Source organism: Phoca vitulina, unplaced genomic scaffold, assembly GCF_004348235.1.
Source record: "Phoca vitulina isolate PV1807 unplaced genomic scaffold, GSC_HSeal_1.0 scaffold10, whole genome shotgun sequence".
In the NCBI taxonomy this organism is placed as follows: Eukaryota; Metazoa; Chordata; class Mammalia; order Carnivora; family Phocidae; genus Phoca; species Phoca vitulina.
In genome coordinates this window covers 50471033-50482562 of record NW_022589713.1, presented here as the reverse complement: position 1 = coordinate 50482562, position 11530 = coordinate 50471033, and positions in this window count along the sequence as shown.

Genomic DNA, 11530 nt, shown 5'->3' with positions numbered 1-11530 from the left:
ACAAACAAAAAAACACCTCTTAACTTCAGCTTCCAGATCCCACAAAGATGCACAATGTGTGCCTACAGAAGCCAAAGGGAAAAATGGATGGAAAGAATGACTCAGTATTCAGAGGAAGATTCTATTATCAGTGAACAGATTATATGGATTGACTAGCTGGTAATATTGACCAAATTACTGAGAAAAAATGAAGGGTAGGATCTTTTGAAATGCTATAGAGTAAAAGTTACTATAAACACAGTATGTTAGGGGTGCCTGGCTGGCTCAATCAGTGGAGCATGCAACTCTTGGTCTCCAGATTATAAATTCAAGCCCCACATTGGGTGTAGAGATTACTTAAAAAAAATAAAATCTTTTAAAAAATAAACACAGTATGTTAAAAATAATCCCCAAATGCCAAAGAAGTTGTCTGGCAAAGTGACACTCTCTTACCCGAAGGTCTTCTGTTCTTACTCCAAAATGCTCTTTTCACCAGTATAACTACCCAAGTTTCAAATGTTTAATTATACTAAAAAAAAAAAAAATTCATTCACCTTATAAAATAATCAAAATGTTATATAAAATCCAAAGTACCCTTTGACTACTAACCATATAAAAAAGCAAACCCTTACCCTACCTACCTATCCATCATTCTGCGTTTGGTGGTATTGTTCAAAAAAGAATGAGGATGGGTCGCCTGGGTGGCTCAGTTGGTTAAGTGTCTGCCTTCAGCTCAGGTCATGATCCCAGGATCCTGGGACCAAGCCCCGCATCAGGCTCCCTGCTTAGCAGGGAGCCTGTTTCTCCCTCTCCCTCTGCTGCTCCCCCTGCTTGTGTGTTCTTTCTCTCTCTCTCTCTCTCTGTCAAATGAAATGAACAAAATCTTAAAAATAAAAAGAAAAAAGAATGAGGAAAATCTGTATGTTCTAATATAGAAGCCCAAGACCTAATTATTGAGAAAATAAAGAAATTTGCTGATTACACATTATATCATTCATGTAAAAAATTAAAATACATTCTAGACAATATTATTTTTTATATGAATGAAGAAGAATTTTCTTAAAAACCAAGTCCAAATAGCAACAGAACAATCCTTTTATTTGCTCATTTATTCATACACAGACTATCTGGCAGGCCCCTCTTAAAAGTCAGTAGATAAGAAAATATGCTGGCTTAAAATATAATATAATGAAAAACAGTGGGCTTTTAATTATTCTGCTTAGCAATCATCTCTCCATTGCTGGGGTTTACTGAACAACAAATGGAGGGCAACAGAATACTTAACCTAACAATAGGTTTGATGACAGTCTAAGAGGGGGAATCTAGTTTTCTTTTTTTTTTTTTTTAAGATTTTATTTATTTGAGAGAGAGAGAGAGAGAGAGATAAAGAGAGAAAGAGCATGAGTGGTGGGTGCAGAGGCACAGAGGGAGAGGGAGAAGCAGACTCCCCTATGAGCAGAGAGCTTGATGCGGGGCTCAATCCCAGGACCCTGGGATCACGACCTGAGCAGAAGGCAGACGCTTAACCAACTGAGCCACCCAGGCGCCCTCCGAATCTACTTTTCTAATGGCCAGGCATCTTGGGCCCTTCTATCAACACAATTTCTTGAAGTAAATGTTAAAATCTCTATGCCTTTGTTATACTTCAGTAAAAAGCAAAATCAACATATGGGCGAAGATGAGAGATATTTAACATGTCACATCATTAGACTGGGTTTTCCCTGTTTTGTCACCATGTTTCATGTATATGATGACCATTCTTCTGGAAATAAAGATTTGGGTGCATAGTCTGACAAGTACATTTATACCAACGGGTACAATAGGACTCTCTATTAACAATGCATGGACTATCTGAAGGAGATCTAGGATGAATGGTCCCCAGAATAGCAGTCATCTTGTTTAATGGCTGAGGGTTCCACTGGAAATTGAGCAGGAGGTGTCCCGCTTTCCCAGAGCAAAAGGATGTAGTTCAGCAGTTCCTCTGTGATCTTTAAGGAAGTGAGGATCTTGACATCAGACATGATAGAAGATTGGAGTGTACTTATCCTTCCTGCTCCACAAGTTGTCCTTGCTCAATTCGCCTACCCTTTATTGGGCACCTACTCTGTGCTATATACTGAGCTAGAAGCTGCAGATGTAAAGGGAGACACAGCCTCTGCCCTCATGTGGTTTACAGAGCAAGACAATGTGCTAAGGTACCATGCACATAGAAATTATTAGGGATAATCATTTTATATGTAGGAAGTTTTTTGGTTTACCAAGTAATTCCAATCTCAAAAACCCTGAATGTTAGGTAGCATTATCATCTTTATTTTATAGGTAAAGAAACTAAGACCAGAGATGTAAAGTGATGTCTCCATGATGGATATTAAGTTCCAAAAGTCAAACTTAAACTCAGTTCTGCTGACTCCTTTACCAGAGTCATCCCTCTCAGTGGCATCTGCATCTCAACAAGGATAAAAGTCTTCCATGAAAGCTGTAGGATTCAAACCAGGGACTTCTGGAGCTATTTGGGAGATTGGAGCACGGGGGTCCTCCCTGGGTCCCTGAAAAGCCAGCATGGCAGTAACCTGTGATAACACGCCCCTGGAAAGAAGGGTAGCACTGCAGCCCCACTCCTTGGCTGCCTGGAATGGCCTTCCTGCCAAGTCCAAAGCCTGTCTTCCTCTGGGGCCAGGGCTTCTGAATTGCTTTCTGTGGGCTCATTCCTAATTTTCATTAGATTAGGTGCAAACACTCTGAGTAAACAGAATAAAAATTCCCTAGCATTGGCAGCCCACTGCTAACAGCTACACCCTGGATGGTTTTCTTTTAGTTAATAATTCAACTGTTTATAAAAAAAAGGGGGGGGGTGCTTGGCAAGGACTTGGCTCCAGCTGCAAATCAACTTCAGACCCCAGAGGAACTTGAAAGAACTACCAGTGCCCACAATGGCTCTTCAGTGCAGCCTATGTTTATTCAGGAGCAGCCCACAACCTCCATAGCCCCAGAGGCAGCCTACATGTAAATGCTACATTGTGCAGTGATTTTTTGGTTACGTGGCTTCAGGCTGGTGGCAGATGATTTGTGAGACTGCTTCAGATCCATCACATTTGAAATTCTACCTTGGCTGGTGTGTATTGCTTGGAAGGCTCATTCATTCATCCTTCTATTCATCAAAGCTTAATTAAATGCCTACTATGTGCTAGGTACTGTATTAGCTATTAGAGATAAGGAGACATGAAAGGACATAGTCATTGCCCTAAAAAGAAGATGCTAAGAAGATACCTGTGCAATCCCCTGGCAAGTTCCTTATTATACTGAGAGCATTACTATGACACTTGACATGCTCTCTTCTTGGGATCCTTTGATGAGTTAACAGCAGATTGAGGTATATGATTAACTCATCAAACATAGGTTGAGAACATACAATGAACCAGGTACTTCTCAAGGCAGCAGAGATAACAACACAGGAAAGACATGGACTCTGTCCTCAAGGATATTCTGACTAGTGGGAGCGACAGATCTGCAGAACAACAGTTGCATTAAAGAGCCATAATGACTAAGAGACAACTATTCAGGCTCCAGTGGAAGCACAAAGGAGTCATCAGTGGAGAGACTGGACTAAGTTACAAAGAGGACTTCACAGAGGAGATGATGCTGGTATTGATTCAAGAAAGATGAGCAGGTGTTCATCCAGGTGGACTGTGGGAAATGGAGTGTCCCCAATACCATGGAAAGTACCTCACTCATTCTTTCACCAGACATTTATTGAGTACCTGTTATGTGCCAGGCATGGAATAAGGGCTGTAGTAGGGACTGGTGATACAGAGGATGGAAAGACCCCTGGAAACATCTCCAGAAAAAGGGACAGACCCATAAATACATAGTCACAAAACATGACCTAAGCTGTACAGTCACAAGGTACTCAAGAGGTTACTTATGATTTCTTTCTCACATCTGAACATAGACTGTCAACATTAGAGTCTGCCTTTCTAGAATTTAACCCTAATTTAATAGGAAGAAATGCTTACAGGGTGTATAAGAGGTAAGGGTGGAGATTTTGGAATCATATACAATTGTGTTCAAATCCCACTTTTGCCAAGCTAGCTGTGTGACCTTGGGCAATTTGCATAACCTATATAGAAAAAAGTTCCATTTTCTCATCTGCAACCTGACTATGGAGTTGTTGCAAGGATTAGGGATAACATATGTATTAAAATGCCTGGTTATCATAGATGATCAATAAAAGGCAATTACTTCTTAGTGCACATTTAACATTGAGAATGGAATTTCCAGTACCAAAGTGATATGTTAAGTTTATTTAGTACAATCATTATTCATTACTTCACTGTTAAGAAAACTACGATCAGGGGTGCCTGCGTGGCTCAGTCATTAAGCGTCTGCCTTCAGCTCAGGTCATGATCCCAGGGTCCTGGGATCGAGCCCCGCATCGGGCTCCCTGCTTGGCGGGAAGCCTGCTTCTCCCTCTCCCACGCCCCCTGCTTGTGTTCCCTCTCGCACTGTGTCTCTCTGTCAAATAAATAAATAAAATCTTTAAAAAAAAAAAAAAAACTACAATCAATATTTGGCCTTCTGACTCTATGTGCCCAGGAGAAATATGGACATAACAAGATATAAATGAGGCCAGGTAAGCTAATTAAATTTTAAAATCTTTAGTGGTTATTCTAAGATCCTACTTAATGATCTAGGCCATTAGAGTCCTTGGTCAGATTTTTAGACAGAAAAACAACTTGCCCTACAACCAAGATAACAAGTTAGACAGTATAGACTAGTGTATGGATTATCTAGGGCTTTGAGCATAGGCAGACATCTTTTTGAATGCATGACCTCTGAAATATCATAACCGAAGCAAAATATTTTGAATATAAACAATGGGACTCTCAGGGAGGGTCTAAGCTCACTCCATTTCTCACATACAAATTTAATTACCACAGAATGTTTATGAGTGGTGTGTTTATATGTGATGATGGGAAACTAGGGGAGGCGGGGGATCTAAAAAGGGTATGGATTTGGGGGTAGAAGAGAGAGGAGGAGATGAGGGGTCAGGGAGACAACAAAAGAAGGTGGCCACAGAAAATGGCAGAGTGACCAATAGGACTGCTAAGAATAGGGAAGTCTAATACTCTGTTTTATGTTGTTTGCATTTATGCAAAAATAACCTTTCACTTTTCTAAATCCTTTAATAAAAGACTATTTCATAGGTAAAGCCTTAAATAAATAGTTTTGGTAAAAATAAAGAAAAAGGTACTCCAACATGAATTCCACATTTGAATGGACACAAGGGTGAAAATAAAGGGGCAGCCACTTTCTGTAGAACCAGAAGTGGGGCAGGAATTCAAAACCCATGTCTCAGAAATTTTCAGAAACCTTTGGGTGGACTTTGGACTTTTCACAGAAACTTGTGACTTTGTTAAATTAACATGTGTTAAGTAAAGCCATAAAGAAGTTTATTATTTACAGGTCCTGGAATAGGTACTTGGCGTGCCTCAAGGGACCATGTGGAAAGATCACAGCAGTGCAGGCGAAGGGAATCCTGGGTGTTACTTTTTCTCCCATATTTGCTATCTCTATCTTTCCACTATACTTAACTGGGAGATTTCTCAACTTTACCTTCAAACCCATCTATGGAGTTTTCCATACTTTTTCCTAAGAAATCTTTTTTTTTTTTCTCTAAATACTCCTTTTGTTGGGGGCGGAAGGGGTTGTTAAAAAGAAAATCCCGCTGAGTAAATGCATAAAGATCTAATTGGCTTTATTAAATGATTCATGAACGATTCATGAACCAGATGGGTAGCATCCCACCTAGTTGAGGAACTCTCAGGAGTTGTACAAAATGGAAGGTTTTTATAGGAAGGAGGGTGGAGCAAGATGTTATTAGCAAAAGAAAAGAAAGGATTGTTTCAGGCAAGGTCACCTTTCCTTAGGGGAAAGGACAGCAGGTCTTATTAGGTGGATTACCTCATCTTCTTTAGGGGGTATGGAGAGAGCGCCTGTAATAGATTCCTCATAGACGCTGATCAGAAAATTCCTGACTGACCAATTAAGACTACATTTTGGGGGAGGTTAAAACTGCAATTAGGTATTAAGCTCAGATTGGGTGACTTGACTTAAGTGACACCATTTTGGGCCTGTGATTTTCTTTTTAACAGAGTACAACACTCTGTTCTACATTTTTGAATGCAGCATCTTATCTCTATGAGAGCACTAAAGTTATTGTGTTGAAGATTTCTTTTCCCTGCACTGTCTCTTTTTTTTCCCCACTTCTCATTTCTTTAGTTAGGTCTCTATCTATCATCTTACAGGTTTTCCTCAGATACCTAGTGACCCTGCATTGTCCACCTTTCAGCAGATGAGGTCATCAAGGGATGTGTGCTGTAACAACACCTACATGTAAGGAGCCATCTAAGTCACAATACAACTCCACTTTCTATGTAGATGGTTACATAACATACATGATATCTCCAGGCACCCAGGCCCCAGGAATCCATAGATTACAGGTTTGTTTACCATAAGCAATCCTAGAAAACCGGGTACATCCTTCTAAAAGCATTCCAAGGATAAGACTCTCCCACTAGCAATACCATTAGTTTGTTTGCTAGGAGGTCTGCATTAAATGTTCATAAAAATATTTGACTGGCTCGCCCTTTTTCTTTCCTGGTGTGTCTCCCAAGTAATGAAGAGAATGAATTACAGACCTATTGCTTAGCCAATTACTTTGCTGCATTTACAGTGTGCTGGGATATCTTATTTAATCACAGCGAGAACTATAAGGCGTTGGTATTACTATCCCCATTTAATAAACAAGGATGTGATACTCAGCACCTAAATTGTTTCCCCAAGGTCATGATATCTGGTAAAATCAGGAGGCCCTCACAGGGCTAACCTCAAGTTCTCCTCCCCATTGTGATCCCAAGGATAAGGTCCCCTAGCCAGACAATCCTCCTTATCACGGCGACCAGGCATAGTTTCTGCTTTTCTCTGAGTAGCAGGTTCCAGTTCTTCACCAGCCTGAGGAAATTATTCAAAAGGACAGTCACATCCTCCCAGAGGAACCAGAGGTCACCTGACCTTCTTGTTACTTCAAAGCCTATATCCCTTAGCCCCTACTTGTTCACTCTGTTCCCAAGTGCCAACCCCTATGTGGTCCTGCATGGCATGCAGTGTCCTCTTCCCCTACACTATGAGTATAACTATTAAACTGTTGTCAATCTCATAAATAACTGAAGAGTTGTAGATTTACACCATACAATAAATGATCATTCTGAGTAGAAAGAGCATTCAAACTACACACTAAGTGCTCCAGGTCCAAATTCCTTAGTCCCTATTTGCTGCACATATTTCACATAAACTTAACCTATAATATCCCACTTTTCCTACTGACCTGCTGACTGGTGGCCTCATGCATCTTTCAGGCCACTGCAAACAGCCTAATAAACTAAGTGGCTGCCAGGAGCTTTGAATACTTTTCCCACAATGACCACAGACCGTTAGGAGTGAGCTGTCCCTAGTTACTTGGGACTGAGCACCCTTGATTATATAATTGATTAGCCTGCATACTGTCCTTGAAAGGGAGAAGTTGGTTACATGGGATCAGAAAAAGAACAGGGAAAATGAGATGTGTCACTGGTTAGCTTCCATGTTTAATCATGTTTCAAGTGAGAACTACACATGCATCTCACACACTATTAGATGAGAACATTCACAAACTAGAAATACAAGATTGAGGATTCCATTCTGGCTTATGTTAATCCTTCTAGTAATATTTCTTCAGAAAATGAAAAATCTGGGTCAAATATGAAATCGGATGGGATACTGGGACAACAGGTATAAACAGGAGGTATGAACCAGGATGTTTGGTCATTCAGATTCCTGTTTGCCAGAGCAAAAAACAGAAGAGTCTGGAAAATATTAGTGGCTTATCTTCAAAAATACCAGGGGTCGGGCGCCTGGGTGGCTCAGTCGTTAAGCGTCTGCCTTCGGCTCAGGTCATGATCCCAGGGTCCCGGGATCGAGTCCCACATTGGGCTCCCTGCTCGGCGGGAAGCCTGCTTCTCCCTCTCCCATTCCCCCTGCTTGTGTTCCCTCTGTTGCTGTGTCTTCTCGGTCAAATAAATAAACAAAATTTAAAAACAAAAACAAAAACAAAAACAAAAATACCAGGGGTTGATACCTGTTCTTCCCAGAATATCGTCATTACTAGAATAAATCAATATGGGCTTTGGTGCCTGTAGGTAGTTATTAACCGAGTAAATGGTTTATTTTTAATTCCATCAGCAAATATAATCATGGGTGGAAACCCATAAGGCTTACAGTGTTGAAAGCAGTTCATAGCAATAGGGAACTCTGTAGCAACCAGGCTTCAGTACAAACTGCCTTGCCACTTTGGCCTCATGTCACAAAAGACACAATACTTGAAGTGTGTGTGGCAGATAGAGATGCCTTATGAAGCTTGGGCAGACCAGATAGTAGAATGGCAATGCAAACCCCTAGAGTTTAAAAGTTGAATCAACTACGCTCCATTTGATAAGCAGTTTGTGCCCTGGTGGAGATTGACTGCTTGACCATGGATACCATGAAAGTATGAGACCTTAGCTGGTCTTATGAAGGGGCTATTTTGAATTGTATAGCAGAATTCCACTCTTAAACAAAAATGGTTATATATATCAGTAGGTCTGGAAGGAACAAGTAAATTGATGAGCAGGTGGCTCAGATTCCCATGGCACTTGGTTCTCTATTGCTTTGCTGCCTCTACCTCAACCCACACCTAAGGACCATTGAGGAGTTCCACTTAACAGAAGAGGAAAAACCTTGGGCCTTCTCTACACTTGAGTGTCCACAACATGTAACTAGCCATCCCCACTGTGGTACAGCACTAAAAAAACAGTGGGTGCCTGGGTGGCTCAGTGGTTAAGCGTCTGACTTCAGCTCAGGTCATGATTTCAGGGCCCTGGGATCGAGCCCCGCAACAGCTCCCCACTCAACAGGGAGTGTATTTGTCCCTCTGCACTCCCTGACCCCGCTTGTGTGCACTCTTGCTCTCTCTTTAATAAATAAATAAAATATTAAAAAAATAGTAGTGACACAAAAGGACAAACATTATACAATTCCATTCACATGAGGTACCTAGAACAGTCAAATTTGGAGAGGCTGAAAGTAGAACAGTGGTTATCAGGGCCTGGGAGGCTGAGGAAATGAGATTTATTGTTTAGTGGGTACAAAGTTTCAGTTAGGGATGCTGAAAAATTTCTGGAGACAGATGGGGGTGATGGTTGCACAACAATGTGAATGTACTTAATGTCACAGATTACCCTTAACAATGATTAAAGTGGTAGATTTTGTGTTAAGTATATTTTTACCACAATGAAAAAAAAAATAGCAGAAGAAAATTCTCCCAATGGGTAGAACTTTGGTTAATATGACCAATGGCCTTACTCATGAATCTGCACTGATCTATGGATAATGCCTAAAATAGTTGGTCAGAGATCTGAAAAATTTAAGACTAGAAGACTGATAACAAGGATATCAGTATGGACCTCTTAGAATTAGAAGCCTGTGAATATATGTAGCCTATGCTCCCCAGAGGCATTCAGTGCAGAGGATGCCCTTAATATATCAGGTGGACACCTTGGAGACCCATTCTCTAGTCATCAGGTGCCTCTTTCTACAGCCACATCTGTGCTTCTATAATGGAACCATATATGTAGAGATGATGGTAGCAGAGATGGAGGCCATGCAGGAGTGGAATAATACAAACATCTCTTCTCTTCTTAGATTTGATCCGATTACCACCACTGCTGATTGTCCTGTGTGCCAAGAGCAGAGGTCCCGTGAGTCCCCATACAGCCTAATTCCCTAGCTGGTCCCTCCTGTTGGCTACGTGGGGAAAAGTTGTTTGTATTGGATCCTTTTTTCCCAGTCACAGTTATTTGTTCTCATTGGAACAGATCCTTATTCTAGATATGATATTGTCTTCCTTGCCTACTTTGCTTCTACTACCATGACTACCATGGTCTCCTAGAATGCCTCATCCTTTGCCATAGAATCATGCATTACATTATCTAGAACCAAAAAAACTGATTTTGCAGCAAAGGCAGTAGGACAGTGTAGTTGTGCCCTTGAGTTTTACTATATGCCTCTTTATCCAGAAGCAGGTGGCTTGATAAAAATGTGAGGTCACTAGCTGGTGACAATACCTTGAGAGGTTAGGGCATTTACCCAGGATACAGATGTGTCTTAAACTATCAGCCAATATATGGTGTCATTTCTCTTATAGACAGAATACACTGTCTAAAAACCGAGGAGCGGAAGTGGGAATGACCTCCTTCCCATTACACATAATAACCCGCCTACCAAAGTTCTGCATACCATCCCCTCAACCTTTAGATCAGTGAACTGAGAGGCTTGGGTGGGCAAAGGACATACTTTCACCAGTAAACACACAGGCATGTGCTAGTAACTTGGAAGCAAAGATTGCTCTCTAACAGACAGAGGAGAAGGTCACTGTACTGGCTGGTGATTGGTCCTGATTACCAAGGGAAAATTGGGTTGCTGCTACATAATAAGGCATGAATGATTATGTCCAGATCCCAGAGAACTCCCATGTCCAATGACAACAGTCAGTGAGAAACCATGGCAAACTAATTAAGATAGATCCTTAGTATGCATGAAAGTTTGGGCCCCTCCCACCAGTTAAAAAAAAAAAATTCATGCAGGCCAAGATGCTCAGAGAATGGAAGGGGGGGAGCATTGCCATGATTATCAAATAAGGCCTCATGACCAGTTATGGAAATGTGTCTCTAGCATCCATATTTTCTAATTACTTACTTCTCCCCTTTTCCTTTTATGTGAAACAGCACTTATGTGAAAATAACCATTGATGGTGGTTAATATTACAGTTTAGCTCCAAATGAGAATACCATTGAATCGACATACAAAAACTGATAGGACATTGGGTTTCCCCTGTTTTGTTTTGAATTCTCTTCCTCCAAATGAAAGAAAAGAATAGATGGACTGTGTGGTCACTTTCCAAATGTCTCTCCAGCTCCATTTTCTGCCCTTCTCTGACCAACTCTGCACCATGACAGGATGACCTCTAAGGACTCTGGCACCTGTTTTCCTTTGCCCTGCAGCTATCAAATGGTTCAGCCAATAGGAGGCATAACGAGGAATCTGAAGGGCCAAAGGAGAGATTTTGGGGTATTTCTTCCCCACTCCCTTCCTACCAGATAAGTGGCAGCGATTTTGTTCCTCTATGTATGGACGATGCTCCTTTCAGGCAACCTCTTTCATGGCCATGGCTCTTGCTGAGTTTTGGTAACACCTCCACCTCCCCTCCTACCTTCAGTCCTCAGAGTTGTGATGGCTTCCTACTGTTGACAGTCCCAAGACCTCTACCATTTCTTATTGGTTCTCTCAACCCTACCTACATCTCTATACGTGGTCCTTTTATTAAACTTTCTTCTATTAAACCTACTTATTCTTTAGGGCAAATTTTGAAGTATTTGCTATTAAGCAAGAAAATGCACAGATTTTAAGTGTACAGTTTAGT